Source organism: Loxodonta africana, chromosome 27 (genome assembly GCF_030014295.1).
Source record: "Loxodonta africana isolate mLoxAfr1 chromosome 27, mLoxAfr1.hap2, whole genome shotgun sequence".
Taxonomy (NCBI): domain Eukaryota; kingdom Metazoa; phylum Chordata; class Mammalia; order Proboscidea; family Elephantidae; genus Loxodonta; species Loxodonta africana.
In genome coordinates, this window is record NC_087368.1 from 751,000 (window position 1) to 772,114 (window position 21,115).

Below are 21,115 nucleotides of genomic sequence, written 5' to 3' on the forward strand. Positions count from 1 at the left end.
AGAGAAAGGGTAGGCCATATTGTTAATACAAGGAGTTCAAAGTCTAATTGAGCTGTGTGGTGAATGAATTAATGATGCCCATGAAAGGTATATTGAAGATAAACAAATATGCTTTCAAGGATTTCCTCATGTGTATCTTTTTGTTCTGTGTCCATTTCTAAAGTATGTCCTCTAGCTAGACTGTGTATAGTCTTCTTCTCCAAGAACTATGAGCCTTGGGCTTGGGAAATGCAGAAAATTTTTGTTTATGCTAGGGCTTTGTAAGTCCATCTAGAAGAGAAATCCTGGTAAGGGCAGGAAAAATATTTATGTGTTTTGATGTGCACAGCTTTTCTCCTAGAGGGTATATAGTACCTGTGACCCACAAAAAGTAATTGCATCTCCTAGGTGATTTTTCAATTCATTCACATTCTTCATATTCATTGGTACTGAATTATTTCTCACTTTGACCAATGAAGCCCCCTCTATCTCCAAACTGAGACTATATAAATTGTTTAGAAAATGTCAGTTATTTTGCTCACTTTCAACAACTGTTTCATGGTATTGAAGTTATTGTGTAAATCATGGGTGGAAAATACATAGAGAAGTGGTACTTGTAAATGTGAAATGCATTGCGGTGGAAAGACTTTGCATTCAAACAGAGACAAAAGAGTTAATTCCACCAATTGCTGGAATTAGGAAATGAAACTAACCTTTGAATTCATTATCAGTTGTAACTGGCTTCCATTTATGTCACAGTATCTCTGTTTTAAGGCTAAAATTAAGAACTATTACAAAGTAGCTTCAAATTCTAACACTTAAGAATTAAGTGTGACACTAAGGTCTAATCAAAGCATTCCTTCCTTTATTTTGCCTTGTGCCTCTTAGCAGGTCTCTGCCATGGGTGACAGGGAAAGGAGGAATCATTCGGAAGTGACTGACTTCATTCTTGTTGGCTTCAGAGTCAGCCCGGACCTGCGTATTCTCCTTCGCCTGCTACTTCTGCTCGTTTATGCTGTAATTCTTCTAGGGAATGTCGGAATGATGGCCGTTATCATGACTGATCCCGGGCTGAACACACCAATGTATTTCTTCCTAGGCAACCTCTCCTTCATTGATCTCTTCTACTCATCTGTGATTGCGCCCAAGGCTCTGATCAACTTCTGGTCTGAGAGCAAGTCCATCTCCTTTGCAGGCTGTGTGACTCAGTTCTTTCTCTTTGCCCTTTTTATTGTGACTGAGGGATTTCTCCTGGCAACCATGGCTTATGACCGCTTCTTTGCGATCTGCAATCCACTCCTCTACTCTATTCAGATGTCAACAGGTCTCTGCACTCAGTTGGTGGCTGGTTCCTATTTCTGTGGCTGCATCAGTTCAGTTCTTCAGACCAGCATGACATTCACCTTATCCTTTTGTGCTTCTCAGGCCATTGACCATTTCTACTGTGATATTCACCCACTTCAGAAGATTTCATGTTCTGATCTCTTTATCTATAAAGTGGTGTCTTTTTCTATTTGTACCATCATCATCTTGCCTACCATCATAGTCATTATCGTTTCTTACATGTATATTGTGACTACAGTTCTCAAGATATGCTCCACCAAGGGACGTAAGAAAGCCTTCTCCACTTGTAGCTCCCCCTGAGAGTCATGAGTGTCTTGTACGGTGCTGTCTTTTTTACGTATCTCACTCCTGACAGATTTCCGAAATGAGTAAAGTGGCCTCCTTATGTTACACCCTAGTCAACCCCTTTTTGAATCCTTTGATTTACTCCCTGAGAAACAAAGATGTCAAGGGGCTGTGAAAAATTTTCTAGAGAAGAAAAATACCATGCTTTGATTATCGTTTATCTTCTACCAGTTGTGTTGTTGATTTTATTTTATCTATTTTTTATCTTTTTTTAAATTCAAATTTAGATGAAGGTTTACAGAACAAACTAGTTTCTTATCAAACAGCTTGTACACAAATTGTTGTAAGACATTGGTTAACAACCCCAAGACATGACAACACTCTCCTTTCTCAACCCTGGGTTCCCTATTACCAGCTTTCCTGATCCCTCCTGGGTTCCAGTCCCTGCCTCAGGGCTTGTGTGCCCCTTTAGTCTTGTTTTATTCCATGGGTCTGTTCAATCTTTGGCTAAAGGGTGAACCTCAGGAGTGACCTCATTACTGAGTTGAAAGTGTATCAGGGTCCATACTCTCAGGGTTTCTCCAGACTCTTTCAGGCCAGCAAGTCTGGTCTTTCTTTTTGAGTTAGAATTTTGTTCTACATTTTTCTCCAGCTCTGTCCAGGACACTGTTGTGATCCCTGTCAGAGCAGTCAGTGGTGGTAGCCAGGCACTACCTAGTTGTACTGGACTCAGTCTGGTGGAAGCCGTGGTAAATGTGGTCCATTAGTCCTTTGGACTAATCTTTCTCTTGTGTCTTTAGTTTTCTTTATTCTTCCTTGCTCCCGAAGGGGTGAGACCAATGCAGTATTCTAGATGGCCATTGACAGGCTTTTAAGACCCCAGACGCTACTCACCAAAGTAGAATGTAAAACATATTCTTTATAAACTATGTTATGCCAATTGAGCTAGATATTCCCAAAGTCCATCATCCCCACAGCCCTCAACCCAGCAATTCGGTCCTGTAGGGCATTTGGATGCGTACCATGGCCTTGCCTTATACAGGTTGCGGTTGCTTCCCTAGTATTGTGTGCTGTCTTACCCTTTGCCAAAGTTACCACTTACCTATTGTCTGTTAAGTGTTTTCCCATCTCTACCCCTCCCATCCCTCATAACCATCAAAGATTGTTTCTTTTTGTAAGTAAACCTTTTCATGAGTTTTCACAGTAGTGGTCGCAGACAATATTTGTTCTTTTGTAATTGACTTATTTCACTGAGCATAATGCCCTCTAGTTTCATCTATGTTATGAGATGCTTCACAGATTCATCGTTGTTCTTTATCATTGTGTAATACTCCAGTGTGTGCATGTACCACAGTTTGTTTATCCATTCATCTGTTGGTGGGCATCTAGGTTGTTTCCATCTTTTTGCTGTTGGGAACAATGCTACAATGAACATGGGTGTGCATACGTCTATTCGTGTGACGACTCTTATTTCTAAAGGTTATATTCCTAGGAGTGGAATTGCTGGATCATATGGTATTTCTACTCTGTCCTATCGGGTCGCTATGAGTCGGAATCGACTCGATGCACTGGGTTTGGGTTATGGTATTTCTATTTCCACCTTTCTAAGGAAGCACCGTATCGTTTTCCAAAACGGTTGCATCATTTTTCATTCCCACCGGCAGTGCATAAGAGTCTCTGCTGCCTCTCCAACATTTGTTATTTTCTGTTTTATTGGTTCATGCCAGTAATGCCAGGGTGAGATGGTATCTCATTGTGGTTTTGATTTGCATTCCTCTGATGGCTAGAGATAGTGAGCATTTCCTCATGTGTTTGTTGGCCACTTGAATGTCTTCTTTGGTGAAGTGTCTGTTCATTTCTTTGCCCATTTTTTAGTTGGATTATTTGTCTTTTGGCTGTAGAGGTGTTGGATTTTCTCGTAGATTTTAGAGATTAGACTTTTGTCTGATTTGTAATAAGCAAAAAATCTTTCCCAGTCTATAGGTTCTCTCTTTACTCTTTTGGTGAATTCTTTTGATGAGCGTATGTTTAGTTTTTAGAAGATGCAGTTATCTAGCTTATTCTGTGGCACTTGTGTGTTGTTGATTGTGGTTTATATCCTGTTAATGCCATGTATTAGGGCCTCTAATGTTGATCCTATTTTTTCTTCTATGAACTTCATAGTTTTTGGCTTTATATTTAGGTCTTTGGTCCACTTTGAGTTAGTTTTTGTATATGACATGAGGTATGGGTCCTGTTTTATTTTTTTGCAGGTGGACACCCAGTTTTGCCAGCACCATTTGTTAAAAAGACTATCTTTTCCTTATTTGATGGACTTTGGGCCCTTGGACAAAATCAGTTGACTATAGGTAGATGGATTTACATCTGGATTCTCAATTCTGTTCCATTGGCTGATGTATCTGTCAATTGTACTAGTACAAGACTGTTTTGACTACCATAGCCATATAGCAGGTTCTGAGGTCAGGTAGTACAAATCCTCCTGCTTTCTTCTTCTTCTTTAGTAGTGCTTTACTTATCCAGGGATTCTTTCCTTTCCATATAAAGTTAATAATAAATTTTTCCATCTCTTTAAAGAATGTTGTTGGTATTTGGATCGGTATTGCATTGCATTTGTAAATCGCTTTGGGTAGAATTGTCATTTTCACAAAGTCGAGTCTACTTATCCATGAACATGGTATATTTTTCCATTTATGTAGATCTCTTTTGGTTTCTTGCAGTAGTGTTTTGTATTTTTCTTTGTATGGGTCTTTTTCATCCCTGGCTAGATTTTTTCCCAAGTTTTTTTTTTTTTTTTTTAGGGGCTATTGTAAATGTTATTTTTTTCCTAATTTCCTTTTCATCTTTTTTTTTTTTTTTTTTGATGTATAGGAATCCAACTGATTTTTGTATGTTTATCTTGTATCCTGCTTCTCTGCTGAATCTTTCTATTAGTTTCAGTAGTTTTCTCATGGAGTTTTTTGGGTTTTCTATATGTAGTATCATATCATCTGCAAATAGGGACAGTTTGACTTCTTCATTACCACTTTGGTTGCACTTTATTTCTGTTTCTTGCCTTATTGCTCTAGCTAGGTCTTCCAACACAATGTTAAATAGGAGTGGTGATAAAGGGCATCCTTGTCTTGTTCCTGTTCTCAAGGGGAATGTTTTCCACTTCTCTCCATTAGGAATGATGTTGGCCATTGCTTTTGAATATATGCCCGTTATTATGTCAAGAAATTTGCCTTCTATATCTATTTTATTGAGAGTTTTTGTCAGGAATGAGTTTTGGACTTCGTCGAATAGCTTTTCTGCATCATTGAGATGATCATATGATTATTTTCTTTCCATTTATTTACGTGGTGAATTACACTGATTGATCTTCTAATGTTGAACCATCCTTGCATACCTGGTATGAATCCTACTTGGTCATGGTGTATTATTTTTTTTGGTATGATGCTGAATTCTATTGGCTAGAACTTTGTTGAGAATTTTTGCATCTGTATCCATGAGAGATATTGGTTTGTAATTTTCTTTTGTTGTGGTATATTTGCCTGGCTTTGGTATCAGGGTTATGCTGGCTTCATAGATTGAATTCAGTAAGTATCACTTCCTTTTCCATGTTCTGAAATAGTTTGAGTAGTACTGGTGTAAGCTCTTCCCTGAATGTTTAGTAGAATTCTCCAGTGAAGCCATCTGGGCCAGAGCTTTATTTTTTTTGGCGGGGGGTGGGGGGTGGAGTTTTTTTTATTACTTTTTCAACCCCTTCTCTTGTTATGAGTCTGTTCCGATTTTCAACGTCATTTTGTGTTAGTTTGAGTAGGCACAGTGTCTCTAGAAATTTGTCCATTTCCTCTAGGTTTTCAAATTTATTGGAGTATAGTTTTTCCTAAAACTCTGTTATGATCCTTTTTTATTTCAGTTGGGTCTGTAGTAATGTCCCCCATTTTATTTCTTATTTGGGTTATTTGCATCCTTTCCTGTTTCTCATTTGTCAATTTGTCCAGTGGTTTGTTGATTTTGTTGATCTTTTCAAAGAATCAACTTTTGATTCATTGATTGTAATATATATATATTTTTAATTCTATGCTGCATTTTATTTCTGCTCTGATCTTTATTATTTGCTTTCTTCTGGTGGCTGTGGACTTTTTTTGCCTGTTCTCTATCTATTAATTCAAATTGTGTAGCTAATGCTTTGATTTTGTCCCTATCTTTTTTTTTTTTTTTTTAATGTGTGCATTGATTGCTCTAATTACCTCTGAGGACTGCTTTTGCTGTGTCCCAACTGTTTTGGTATGATGTATTTTCATTTTCTTTTGATTCTAGGAATTTTGTGATTCCATCTCTGTTTTCTTCTATTACCCAGTTGTTTTTAAATGGGATGTTATTCAGTTACCATGTAATTGACTTTTTTTCCTTGCTCTTCCTGTTGTTAATTTCTACCTTCATGGCATTGTCATCAGAGAAGATACTTTGTATTATCTCAGTGTTTTGGATTTTGTTGATGGTTGCTTTGTGGCCTAAGATGTGGTTTATTCTGGAAAACGTTCCATGTGCCTTGGGAAAGAATGTGTATTTTGAAGCTGTTGAGCGGAGTGTTCTATATATGTCTATGAGTTCAAGTTGCCTGATTGTGGCCTTTAGATCTTCTGTATCTTTGTTGAGTTTCTTTCTAGATGTTCTGTCCTTTACCAAGAGTGGTGTGTTGAGGTCTCCTACTGTTACAGTAAAACTGTCGGTTTCTCTTTTCAGTGCTGTTAGAGTTTGCTTTATGTATTTTGAAGCCCAGTCATTGGGTGTGTAGATGTTTATTATGGTTAAGCCTTCATAATAGAGCATCCCTTTAATCATTATATAGTGTCCCCCTTTGTGTTTTATGGTGGATTTTGTTTTAAAGTCTATTTTATCTGAGATTAGTATTTCCACTCTTATTCTTTTTTGGTAGCTCCTTCTTGATAATGTTTTATACCTCCTTTGATTTTTAATAAATTATATCTTTGTTTCTAAGGTGTGTCTCTTGTGGAGAGCATACTGATGAATCTTGTTTTTTTTATCCATTCTGTCATCCTCTGTCTCTTTATGGGTGCGTTTTGGCCATTTACGTTTGGTATAATTATTGATGGGTACGTTTATTGCTGCTATTTTGTAGTGCTTTTTTTTTTTTGTGGTGCTGACAATTTCTTTGTTTCTCCTACTCTCCTGTGCTAATTTACTTTTGTTTGTGGGTTTTTTTTTTTAATTGTTTTGTTTTTGTAGATTTTGTTTTTACTGAGACTTTACGTTTTTCTTCTTTATTTCGATGAGTAGATTTGTTAACTTTCTTTGGGGTTACCTTGAAATTTACCCTTATCTTCCCAGGTTTGAACCAGTCTATTATTACTTGATATCACCTTTCCTTCCTCTCTGTTAGAAAATTCTGTATCCACACTCTTTATTTCCTCTGTTATTGTTCTGAAATTGTTGTCATTTACAGATTAACCTCTCTGGTTCCCTGTTGTAAATGTTTTGGTTTTGAATAGCCCTTGAGAGTTCATTTCCTAGGTTGGTTGGTATCTGGCTGGTGCAATCTTGTGTCTTAGATTCAGGCTGTGGTCTGATGTTCTTTGTTCTCAGATCAAAGGACTTCCTTAATAATTCTTGTAAGTTTGGTTTGGTTTTTACATATTCTCTCAATTTCTGTTTGTCTGGAAATGTATCAATTTCACCATCATATTTGAATGAGAATTGTCAGTATATATTATTATTGGTTGGCAATTTTATTTTTTCAAGGTTTTATATATGTCATCCCATTACCTTCTTGCCTGAACTGTTTCTGCAGAATAATCAGAGCTTAGTCTTATTGTTTCCCCTCTGTATGTGACTTTTTTTTTTTTTTTTTTTAAGCTGCTCTCAGGATTGTTTTGTTGTCTTTGGTTTTAGACAGTGTGATTATGATGTGTCTTGGTGATTTTCTTTTGGGGGCTATCCTATATGGGATTCATTGAGCTTCGTGGATGGTCAGCTTTTCATCTTTCATGGTATTGGGGAAGTTTTCTGTCATCAATTCTTCAATGATCCTCTTGGTTTTACATTTTGTTTGCCTGTTACAGAATGCCAATCACTCGCAAATTTTTGCTTTTGATTGTATTCCACCTCATTGTCAGGGTTTCTTCATTTTTCTTCATTATTTTTTCAGATTTTTCCTCAAAAATGGTATCCAAGTATTTGTGTCCTATTTCGCTGATCCTGTCTTTCATTGTTTCACACCTCCTCCTTAGACCTTCTATGTCATTATTCATTTCTGAAATCTTGTTATCTTTTGGATTTCTAATTGTTGTTTTTGTAAGATTTCCAGCTGTGAATTAATTTTGACATTTTGTTCCTGTATTATTTTCCCAAATTCTTTCAGCTTTTTTCTGTATTTTACATGAATTTGTCTGCATTTTCCATGAATTTGTCTATTTTTTCCTCATTTTTGTCTGCTTTTTCCTTCAACTCCTGGATAGCTCTGAATATTAGAGATTTGAATTCCCTATCAGGTAGTTCCAGTGCCTTTTCTTCTACTGGAAAGTCATCTGGTGCTTTTTTTTTTTGATATCTACTGGAACTGTCCAGTCCTGTTTTTTATGTGTTTTGATATTGTCACCTGCCTTGGTGACATAGAGTAGTTATTTTTTTTTATATTGATTATACATTTTTTGTTTTGTCCTGCTTTATTGTTTTTTTTTGTTATGTCTGAGCAGGTGGATTATGCATTCTTTCTTGTCTGCTCACCTGTGTACACGATACTTTTCACCTCCTTGTGCAATGGGCAGGGCAAGTCGGTCAGCTATGGTGCAGCATGGCAGGTCCAGCTGAAGGGGAGGTATTTGGATGGGTTGTTTGTGCCATGTACTGGGGCCAACAGGGTGTGCTGGGGTAAGTGCAGGGCAGATTCCAGTACACCATGCCTGTGCTGCTTGGGAATGCGATGTTCATAACACGGTGCAGATAGACAGGAGGGAGGAGGAGAGGGGAGTTAGATGTGTGGAGCTCTGTTCGGTATGCGGAAAAAAAGAGAGAGGAGAGAGAAACAGGAGCCAAAAAAAAAAAAAGAGAGAAAGTGCTCAGGGAGCCTGTTGTTGGAGTAGAGACACAAGAAATGAGAAAAGAAGAAAAACAAAAAGGAAATAAGGAAAACAAATGCTCCCAGCGATCCCACTGGTGCTGCTGCAAAGACTGGGAAAGTGGCTCCCAAGCCGCCCAGTACAGCCTGGCTAGAATGGATAGAGATGACACACAGCACCGGGTATTCAAGAAACAGGAAAAGAAAGTAAGTAGAAAGAGACGAGAAGCTGAGAAATGAAGAAAAATGAAAGCGAAAAACAAATCAAAGAGAAAGAGGAAAAAAAGAAGTTCCCAGGGTTCCCACCAGGGTGGTGGCACAGACTGAGGAAGCAGTTCCCCAGCCAAGCAACGAGATTCACGGCCTGTCAAAAAGAAGCAAAGATGGCACATGGAGTGAAGTCTTTGATAGAAAGGAGGGAGAGGAGGTGAGAGGCAGGAAAGAAACCAAAAGAAGCTGAAAAAAGCAACACAAGCAGCAAAGAAATGGCACTAAAGGAGCCTGCTGGTGTGGACCCGGTGAATCCATACGGCACAGGGCTGGTGGTTCCTGGGCCACGGTTGGGGCCTGCTGGAAAATGGTGGATTGGCCCTCTGGGAAGTCGTTACTTGGCCTGCTGGAAAGTGGCAAAGGCCGAGAAGGGGAAGGAAGGGTGGGGTGTGGGAAAGCCTGTATCATTGGTTACTGGGTGCTCTGTCTTCTGCTGGGAGCTCTGTGACTCTGCTTTCCCACATTCTCTGTATGCTGATCTCTGACAGGAGTCCAAGATGGTGAATCCATGCTGTGTTAGCTGATAGGGGACATCCACTCGTATCGTTCCTCACTCTGTGTTCTCCGTCAGTTTCTTCTTATTCTATTCGGTGCTTGATTGAGTTCTTTGTCTCTCCATTTGATGTTTAGGGTCCCAGGACTGACGTTTGTCTCTGTTTTATTTAGCTTTTTGAGGCTTTGCTGTGGTGGGACAGGGTGGTGCTTCTATCTCTTTTAGATTTACCACTTCTTTTCATTTGTAGGCTTGACAAACAGGAAGGCTTTCACCATAATGATCAGTTAATTATAAATTTGGAGAATGTCATGAAATTCTTCTGTTAAAACGTTTGGGTAAAGTCTTTGTAAATGTTGTCTGGGAAAGATCTAAACTGTTTCATTAGTCTGAATTTGAAGCCTGAATTTGGCAAAAAGTTGACAGAAGAGACATAAGATATGAGCATAAGCCATTAGAAAGTGTTACAGTCTCAGTCCAGAGTGAAAATGAAAAGAGTAGTAAAAACAGTTATTTGGAATTCCAGCTTATTCAGAAATAGACTGTTAAAATCTTGTTTAAAAGCACAGAAAAGTGGATGTTTTGTCATCCCCTGCTTAAGAGACGATAGGATTGTCCAATTCAAAAGGGCCAATACCATTCCATTTTAGCTCACTAATGCCTAGGATATCGATCTTTATGCATTCCATCTCTTTTTTGATGATTTCTAATTTTCCTAGGTTCATACTTTGTACATTCCATGTTTGATTATTAATGGATGTTTGCAACTGTTTCTTCTCATTTTGAATTGTGGTACATCAGCAAATGAAGGTCCTGAAAGCTTGACTCAATCTGTGTCATTAAGGTCGACTCTACTTTGAGGAGGCAGCTCTTCCCCAGTTGTATTTTGAGTGCCTTCCAACTTGAGGGGCTCATCTTCTGGCACTGTTTCGGACAATGTTCTGCTGCTATTCATAAGGTTTTCACTGGTGAAGTTTTCCACAAGTAGACTGACAGGTCTTTCTTTCTCGTCTGTCTTAGTCTGGAACTTCTGCTGAAACCTCTCCACAATGGGTGACTCTGCTGGTATTTGAATACTGGTGGCATAGCTTCCAGCATCACAGCAACACGCAAGCCACCACAGTATGACAAACTGACAGACGTGTGGGAATGTTGGCACAGCCAGATTTTTTACTTTAAATTAATATTACTCTCCTTTTCTTACATTGTACACTTTCTCTTATAGTCATACACCTTCTCTGATGTCTTTAAGTGTGAAAAATGAACATAACACAATCGCAAATTCTGCATATTTTTTCAAATATATTATGTAATGGCCAGTTTATATTACATGTAAAAAGAGATTAAGGTACATATTAAATTTATACTTGGAGATCCAGCATTTTTACAGAAAGATATTTAATTTTTTTTCCCAAAAGAGTGTAAGTGGAATAACTAAATCCTTCTCACATGCAGCATTACCAGAAGCTCACAAGAGTGAACACTTCACCTTCAATTCAGTTTAAATTTTAATAGATATAATTTTAATCATTTTGTTAAGCCAATATTAACATATTTGATGTAAAAAACTAGTGGAGGCAATTTAGGAAATTTAAACTGATTAGTCTTTACATGAGAAAAGAATCCTAAATGTTGACTAGACTAAAAAATTATTTTTGCAGTTTAAAACTGTGATAAAATCAGGGAAATTAAGTATCATTCTTTCTAGACCAAAATAATTATTTCACTGAAATATTTGCCTTAATTAGTAATATTAATAACTCTTTACTATGTTTATACATCAAATAAAAATATCTTTACCTTTTTTTAAAGTACTCAATTTTACTTTGCAGTTTTCTCTTCTTATCAAATTTCACTCATTTGCTCTTTCCACCTAGCTTAATAACCAAGACCATTAGTTTAATTCTGAGCTAATTTTTTTCCTTTTTGTGTAACAGTTTCAGCAAGTGTCTGAAGCTTAAAGAACCCAGTAAATGTGAAGCATTTAATGTGGAATCTCTTCTCCTTTTTTTTCCTAGAATATGTTACAATTTTATCATTTTTGAAAATGCCGTTTACATCTCTATGAGCCAATAATACAGTAACTTTATTAAATGTAAGGAACTTTTTAATCTGCTTTATTATTTATCTCTGTAAGTAAAGTTATACCAATCTGTTTGCTGAGAAAATATTTCTCACTCATAAAACAAAGTATTTTGTTCAACTATTGAGTAAACTAGCAAGTTCAGAAACACTTTTTTTAGCTGAATTTCTCCCTATTTATTATGTGCTGCTTTCTGAGTTGCATTTGTTCAGGGAAATTGAAGGTAGAGCTAAGGACCCTTTTAAGACTCCTCAGCAGGTGGAGCAAGTTTCCCAGCTTGAGTCTTCATTCATATATTTCTATAAGTCTTTCTAATTTTCATGTGAAAGAGGAGAGAGAAAAAAACATGCATTCAACACTATTAGATTTTTCACAAGGTCATAAAACTATGGACAAATCAGAAGTAACCTTTCCCATTCACTTGTATTGCCATTCTGTTGTTTATTGAGACTATTTCACACAGTTGTTAATCAAACCATGAACAGTTCAAAGAATTAGAACTTTCTGCCATGCAAGACTAGTTTAAAAAAGTTTTAGAAATCTTTTAAATATTTGGGCCCTTAAGTAGTAATATGTCCGTTTGAAATATATCAGTATAACATGTACAAATGGTTTTATAACCAATTAATTTCCGAACTTTTTTTCTGAGATAAAAAGAGTTGGCCACGGCAAAGAAAGTGTTGCAAATATCTTTGTGAAAAAATTGAGTTACTTCTTTTTTTGAGGGCAAAAAAAGCATTTTTCATTCACATATTCATACTGAGAGCTAGAAGAGTCAGTTTTCAACCTCAGCTAAGTGAGCATAGCACAAAAGCTCCATAACTGGTCACAATAGTTCCAGACTTCAAAGATCTTGCCTTCCTTCCAGAGAGGACATTTTTTTTTCTTTTTAAGTGGTTGCAGGTCACAACGATACAAAACTATAGCAAATAACAAAGCTTTCAGACAATAAAAAAGGACAGATTTCCTATCAACTGCCCTCCAATAGAGACTGTCACACCATGATACCAGATTTTTAAGGAGAAACGTGAGGCTAACCATAAGCCAGAATCAGAATCAGAGTCCACCAAGAAAAAGCGAGTGTCAGAGGTGTACTGTCACGTGGCATTCACATTTTCAATGTGAAAACAGCCAACAAGTCGTAAATCTCAGGCTATGAGGTTTTGGTCAGGTTTGATATGAGTCCACTTGGGCACTCTCAGTTTACCTTGCAAAGATTCAGAAAAAAAAAAAAAAAGAAAGGGAAGTAGTTTACTTGTAATGAATGTTTTCTGTGGGGTCCAGGCTTTAGGGCTGAATTACCAAATTAAAAAAAAAAAAAAAAAGGCAACAGTCATTTCAAGGCAAAAAAGAAAAAAAAAAGCAACAAATCTCAAATGTTAATCAAGTTACTGATAATGCGCTTAGTGGTAAAAATAGGAATTTTATCACATTCTGAAGACTATGACATAGATGTAGACATAACCACTGCAAAATTCAGGAATAGAGCTGTTTTTGTTAGAGTCGGCCACTTACGGGGAGTATTGAGATTTCTTTTTATTTTTCTTTTATTTTATTTAAGGAAGTAGAATATTATTTTGCTCTGTGTAATGGGATGAGCACAGTTACCCCAGTAGCAGCCAAACAAGCTGACATTTCTACAGAGATTAAGTAAATGACCCATACATAACAACATGGCAAATAAGGATCTTACCTGGCACTTGAACTCATGGTGTCTGGTCAAACCATTAAACACACTGTGCAGAAATAAAGACTTCTTTCAACTAGGACGGGAAACAAGGAGAATGCTGTAGAAGAAATACATTTTTCTACAGTGGTTTTCAACAAGAAAGATTATTGTTGTGCAATTAGTTCAGAGCCTGGAAGTTTCTTGTTATAAGGTCTTATGTCAGTTTTTACAAGAAGAAACAAAACAAAAAAAACAAGACAGACATTACTGGGGGAAAAAATACTGTGCGAGAAAATCCTGGTCTGAAATCAAAACACTGAAATAAGAGCTATAAGTTTCCTTGCCTTTGTAAACAAAATATGCTCTAAGCAGCGTAAGCTTTGTTATATAAAATTACTTTCCTTGTTAGTATGTTCGATGATACTACTTGGTTATGCAGTAAATAATTTTATATAATACTACCTTAAATGTTTACTGAAACGTTTTTGAATACACTTATAGATAAAACAGGGACACGGTATTTTGCCTTACTTTGCCTGTAATTACATTATTTCACCTGCTTTCCTTTGTTCGTGTTTGTTGGGTATCTTAAGAATTCTTAAGAATTACAAAATGTCATTCTTGTGACTTTTTGTTTTATATAAGGCTCTTGTAAATAACAAATTTGATAGTTAATGTTAATTATTTTTATTTTTAATTTTGTTGTGCTTTAGGTGAAAATTTACAGTTCAAGTTAACTCAGTCAAAAATTTATACACATATTGTTTTGTGACATTGGTTGCAATCCACACAATGTGCAAGCACACTTCTTCTTTCCACCCCAGGTTCCCTCTGTCCATCCATCCAGTTCCTGTCCTTTCCTACCTTCCTGTCTTGCTTTTGAAGAGGAGGTGTCCATTTGGTCTCCTATATTTGGTTGAGCTAAGAAGCATGCTCCTCACATGTGTTACTATTTGTTTTATAGGCCTGTCTAATCTTTTTCTGAGAAGTAGGCTTCAGGAGTGGTGTCAGTTTTGAGTTAGAGTGTCCAGAAGCCATAGTCCCGGGGGTTCCTCTAGTCTCTGTTGGACCAGTGATTCTGGTCTTTTTTGTGTAAATTTAATTCTGTTCTACGTTTTTCTACTGTTCTGTCCAGGGCTCTTTGTTGTGATCCCTGTCACAGTGGTTGGTGTCAGTAGCCAGGCACCATCTAGTTCTTTTGGGCTCAGGCAGGTGGAGTCTCTGTTCATGTGGTCCTTTAGTCCTTTGGGCTAATATTTTCCTTGTGTCTTTGCTTTTCTTCATTCTCCTTTGTTCTGCAGGGTTTAGGACCAATAGGTGTATCTTAGGTGGCCACTCGCAAGCTTTTAAGACCCTAGACCCTACTTACCAAAGTGGAATGTAGAACACTTTCTTTATGAACTGTGTTATGCCAATTGACCTACATGTACTCTGAGACTATGGTTCCCTGCCTCCAGGCCCCACAACTCAGTCCCTCAAGGTGTTTGGATGTGTCTGTTGTTGTTAGGTGCCATTGAATCGGCTTCAACTCATAGCAATCCTACATACAACAGAACTAAACATTGCCTGGCCTGACCATCCTCACAATCATTATTATGCTTGAGCCCATTGTTGCAGCCACTGTGTCAAACTATTTCCTTGAGGGTCTTCTTTTTTGCTGACCCTCTGTTACCTGATTGAGGTCTGTGCCCTGGAGCAGTCCAGCTAATGAAACGTACTCCAAGTCAGAGAGATAAAGTTTACTAGGAGGTGATACCAATGGGGAATCTGGCAGCAACACAGGCTGTCTTTTTGGAGTCCTGGAAACCAATTTCTACATAAGAGCTTATACATCATTTTTACAAGGATTACCTAATGTCTTCAAGCACATTGCCCACAGATGGTCGGCTGTGTATGCCTCACAAAACAACTACAAGGAACCCTTTATTAGACTAAAGATATGCATGCTGGACATCTGGACTCAAATCTGTAGGTTTGTAACAGGCAAAAAAAAAAAAAAAAACTTAATAAAAATCTCTTGGCTAGTGGAACTGGCCAGTCAAGTTTATTCTGATTGAGATAAGGTGTAAGAAAGAAAGTTGCAGACCAAAAGCACCAGGCAACCTTCCTAGCTGCCCTTTTGGAGGCTGAAGGCACCTTGGTTGTTTCCATCTTCCTGCTATTGTAAACAGTGCTGCAATGAACATGGGGTTTGCATATATCTATCTATTCATGTGAAGGCTCTTATATCTGTAGGATATATTCCAAGGAGTGGGATTGCTGGATCATATAGTAGTTCTATTTCTAGCTTTTTAAGGAAGTGCCAAATTAGAGGCAGAGCCAAGATGATGGAATAGACAGACACTTCCAGCAAGCCCTCTTTACAACGAAGACCACCTGAAAAAATAAGTGAAACGAGTGTATTTATGACAAGCTAGGAGCCCTGAACATCAAAGGCAAGCTTAGAAAAAGAACAGCGGGGCGGGGGAGGAAGAGAGGGTTCAGAAGCGGAGAGGAGTTACCGGACCTGAATTGGGGAGCCCTTAGGCACCATTCCCGGGAGCGGTGGCTGGGGGCCGGTACTAGCATTTGGCCGCAGTTTCCTCAGGGAGAAGCAGCCAGCCACACAGCCTACTCACACCTCCGGAACCGGAGAAGAATGGCGCTCTCGGCAAAAGCTAAGTACTTGCATATATTTTACTGCGCCCCCCCCACCCCCAAGCTGACTTCAGTGGCTGAATTCCCTGGGCCTGAGACAGGCACTGTCGAGCACCTAGTGCCATCCTCCCAGCCTTGGAGAAGGAAAAAATTTGCAATTGGGCGAAAAGATAATTTGCCAGCTCCACTAACTGGGGGAGCTCAGGACAGAAGCGGCTCCTGTCCAGGCATAATGGTCCATGGACTTTGAGTACCTTTCCCCTCTGCATGGACTTGTGTGGGCCTATTTCAGGAGAATAGGCCCATATTGAAAGACTACAACTGTTTCAGTTGTGCAGTGGAGAGGGGGGTGTTTGATGTTTGACACTGCTTTGCCTATTAAACAGGATCCTCATCTACCCACAAGGGTTCTGTATATTAATTTTTTGTATTCTCCCTCTGGTAATTCCAGAAAGGCACTTTCATCCAGAAGATCCCTTGATTCTTTGTTCTGAATGCTTGTTCAGACAATCCTGGTCTGTTTCTTTACGTGTCTTGATATTGACTGTTGTGAATATGTGAATGAAAAATGCCTTTTTCACCCTCAAAAAAAGAAGTAACTCAATTTTTTCACAAAGATATTTGCAACACTTTCTTTGCCGTGGCCAACTCTTTTTTTTTTATTTATTTTTTAATAACTTTTATTAAGCTTCAAGTGAACGTTTACAAATCCAATCAGTCTGTCACATTTAAGTTTACATACATCTCACTCCCTACTCCCACTTGCTCTCCCCCTCTTGAGTCAGCCCTTTCAGTCTCTCCTTTCTTGACAATTTTGCCGGCTTCCCTCTCTCTCTATCCTCCCATTCCCCCTCCAGACAAGAGTTGCCAACACAATCTCGAGTGTCCACCTGATATCATTAGCTTACTCTTCATCAGCGTCTCTCTCCCACCCGCTAACCAGTCCCTTTCATTTCTGATGAGTTGTCTTCGGGGGTGGTTCCTGTCCGTGTCAACAGAAGGTCTGGGGAGCATGGCCGCCGGGATTCCTCCAGTCTCAGTCAGACCATTAAGTTTGGTCTTTTTATGAGAATTTGGGGTCTGTATCCCACTGATCTCCTGCTCCCTCAGGGCTCCTCCGCTGTGCTCCCTGTCAGGGCAGTCATCGATTGTGGCCAGGCACCAACTAGTTCTTCTGGTCTCAGGATGATGTAGGTCTCTGGTTCATGTGGCCCTTTCTGTCTCTTGGGCTCTTAGTTGTCCTGTGGCCTTGGTATTCTTCCTTTTCCTTTGCTCCAGGTGGGTTGAGACCAATTGCTGCATCTTAGATGGCCGCTTGTTAGCATTTAAGACCCCAGACGCCACATTTCAAAGTGGGATGCAGAATGATTTCATAATAGAATTATTTTGCCAATTGACTTAGAAGTCCCCGCAAACCATGTTCCCCAGACCCCCGCGCTTGCTCTGCTGAGCTTTGAAGCATTCATTTTATCCCGGAAACTTCTTTGCTTTTGGTCCAGTCCAATTGAGCTGACCTTCCATGTATTGAGTGTTGTCTTTCCCTTCACCTAAAGCAGTTCTTATCTACTGATTAATCAATAAAAAACCCTCTCCCCCCCTCCCTCCCTCCCCGACTTATAACCACAAAAGTATGTGTTCTTCTCAGGTTTACTATTTCTCACGATCTTATAATAATGGTCTTATACAATATTTGTCCTTTTGCCTCTGACTAATTTCGCTCAGCATAATGCCTTCCAGGTTCCTCCATGTTATGAAATGTTTCACAGATTCGTCACTGTTCTTTATCGATGCGTAGTATTCCATTGTGTGAATATACCACAATTTATTTACCCATTCATCCGTTGATGGACACCTTGGTTGCTTCCAACTTTTTGCTATTGTAAACAGAGCTGCAATAAACATGAGTGTGCATATATCTGTTTGTATGAAGGCTCTTGTATCTCTAGGGTATATTCCTAGGAGTGGGATTTCTGGGTTGTATGGTAGTTCTATTTCTAACTGTTTAAGATAACGCCAGATGGATTTCCAAAGTGGTTGTACCATTTTACATTCCCACCAGCAGTGTATGAGAGTTCCAATCTCTCCGCAGCCTCTCCAACATTTACTATTTTGTGTTTTTTGGATTAATGCCAGCCTTGCTGGTGTCAGATGGAATCTCATCGTAGTTTTAATTTGCATTTCTCTAATGGCTAATGATCGAGAGCATTTTCTCATGTATCTGTTGGCTGCCTGAATATCTTCTTTAGTGAAATGTGTGTTCATATCCTTTGCCCACTTCTTGATTGGGTTGTTTGTCTTTTTGTGGTTAAGTTTTGACAGAATCATGTAGATTTTAGAGATCAGGCGCTGGTCGGAGATGTCATAGCTGAAAATTCTTTCCCAATCTGTAGGTGGTCTTTTTACTCTTTTGGTGAAGTCTTTAGATGAGCATAGGTGTTTGATTTTTAGGAGCTCCCAGTTATCGGGTTTCTCTTCATCATTTTTGGTAATGTTTTGTATTCTGTTTATACCTTGTATTAGGGCTCCTAGGGTTGTCCCAATTTTTTCTTCCATGATCTTTATCGTTTTAGTCTTTATGTTTAGGTCTTTGATCCACTTGGAGTTAGTTTTTGTGCATGGTGTGAGGTATGGGTCCTGTTTCATTTTTTTTGCAAATGGATATCCAGTTATGCCAGCACCATTTGTTAAAAAGGCTATCTTTTCCCCAGTTAATTGACACTGGTCCTTTGTCAAATATCAGCTGCTCATACGTGGATGGATCTATGTCTGGGTTCTCAATTCTGTTCCATTGGTCTATGTGTCTGTTGTTGTACCAGTACCAGGCTGTTTTGACTACTGTGGCTGTATAGTAGGTTCTGAAGTCAGGTAAGGTGAGGCCTCCCACTTTCTTCTTCTTTTTCAGTAGTGCTTTGCTTATCCGGGGCTTCTTTCCCTTCCATATGAAATTGGTGATTTGTTTCTCTATCCCCTTAAAATATGACATTGGAATTTGGATCGGAAGTGCATTAAATGTATAGATGGCTTTTGGTAGAATAGACATTTTTACTATGATAAGTCTTCCTATCCATGAGCAGGGTATGTTTTTCCACTTAAGTATGTCCTTTTGAATTTCTTGTAGTAGAGCTTTGTAGTTTTCTTTGTATAGGTCTTTTACATCCTTGGTAAGATTTATTCCTAAGTATCTTATCTTCTTGGGGGCTACTGTGAATGGTATTGATTTGGTTATTTCCTCTTCGGTGTTCTTTTTGTTGATGTAGAGGAATCCAAGTGATTTTTGTATGTTTATTTTATAACCTGAGACTCTGCCAAACTCTTCTATTAGTTTCAGTAGTTTTCTGAATCCTTAGGGTTTTCTGTGTATATAATCATGTCATCTGCAAATAGTGATAACTTTACTTCTTCCTTGCCAATCCGGATACCTTTTATTTCTTTGTCTAGCCTAATTGCCCTGGCTAGGACTTCCAGCATGATGTTGAATAAGAGCGGTGATAAAGGGCATCCTTGTCTGGTTCCCGTTCTCAAGGGAAACGCTTTCAGGTTCTCTCCATTTAGAGTGATATTGGCTGTTGGCTTTGCATAGATGCCCTTTATTATGTTGAGGAATTTACCTTCAATTTCTATTTTGGTAGGAGTTTTTATCATGAATGGGTGTTGGACTTTGTCAAATGCCTTTTCTGCATCAATTGATAAGATCATGTGGTTTTTGTCTTTTGTTTTATTTATGTGATGGATTACATTAATGGTTTTTCTGATATTAAACCAGCCTTGCATACCTGGTATAAATCCCACTTGATCAGGGTGAATTATTTTTTTGATGTGTTGTTGGATTCTATTGGCTAGAATTTTGTTGAGGATTTTTGCATCAAAGTTCATGAGGGATATAGGTCTATAATTTTCTTTTTTTGTAATGTCTTTACCTGCTTTTGGTATCAGGGAGATGGTGGCTTCATAGAATGAGTTGGGTAGTATTCCGTCATTTTCTATGCTTTGGAATACCTTTAGTAGTAGTGGTGTTAACTCTTCTCTGAAAGTTTGGTAGAACTCTGCAGTGAAGCCATCCGGGCCAGGGCTTTTTTTTGTTGGGAGTTTTTTGATTACCGTTTCAATCTCTTTTTTTGTTATGGGTCTATTTAGTTGTTCTACTTCTGAATGTGTTAGTTTAGGTAGGTAGTGTTTTTCCAGGAATTCATCCATTTCTTCTAGGTTTTCAAATTTGTTAGAGTACAATTTTTCATAATAATCTGAAATGATTCTTTTAATTTCATTTGGTTCTGTTGTGATGTGGTCCTTCTCATTTCTTATTCGGGTTATTTGTTTCCTTTCCTGTATTTCTTTAGTCAGTCTAGCCAATGGTTTATCAATTTTGTTAATTTTTTCGAAGAACCAGCTTTTGGCTTTGTTAATTCTTTCGATTGTTTTTCTGTTCTCTAATTCATTTAGTTCAGCTCTAATTTTTATTATTTGTTTTCTTCTGGTGCCTGATGGATTCTTTTGTTGCTCACTTTCTATTTGTTCAAGTTGTAGGGACAGTTCTCTGATTTGGGCTCTTTCTTCTTTTTGTATGTGTGCATTTATCGATATAAATTGGCCTCTGAGCACTGCTTTTGCTGTGTCCCAGAGGTTTTGATAGGAAGTATTTTCATTCTCGTTGCTTTCTATGAATTTCCTTATTCCCTCCTTGATGTCTTCTATAACCCAGTCTTTTTTCAGGAGGGTATTGTTCATTTTCCAAGTATTTGATTTCTTTTCCCTCGTTTTTCTGTTATTGATCTCTAGTTTTATTGCCTTGTGGTCTGAGAAGATGCTTTGTAATATTTCGATGTTTTGGACTCTGCAAAGATTTGTTTTATGACCTAATATGTGGTCTATTCTAGAGAATGTTCCATGTGCGCTAGAAAAAAAGGTATATTTTGCAGCAGTTGGGTGGAGAGTTCTGTATAAGTCAATGAGGTCAAGTTGGTTGATTGTTGTAATTAGATCTTCCGTGTCTCTGTTGAGCTTCTTACTGGATGTCCTGTCCTTCTCCGAAAGTGGTGTCTTGAAGTCTCCTACTATAATTGTGGAGGTATCTATCTCGCTTTTCAATTCTGTTAAAATTTGATTTATGTATCTTGCAGCCCTGTCATTGGGTGCATAAATATTTAATATGGTTATGTCTTCCTGATCAATTGTCCCTTTTGTCATTATATAGTGTCCTTCTTTATCCTTTGTGGTGGATTTAAGTCTAAAGTCTATTTTGTCAGAAATTAATATTGCTACTCCTCTTCTTTTTTGCTTATTGTTTGCTTGATATAC

At 38.2% G+C, this 21,115-nt stretch overlaps 1 pseudogene; it reads left to right on the forward strand.

Moving 5' to 3' along the window:
- Positions 1-849: 849 nt before the first annotated feature.
- On the forward strand, positions 850-2,283 carry LOC135228777 (olfactory receptor 9K2-like; annotated as a pseudogene).
- The last annotated feature ends 18,832 nt before the right edge of the window (positions 2,284-21,115 follow it).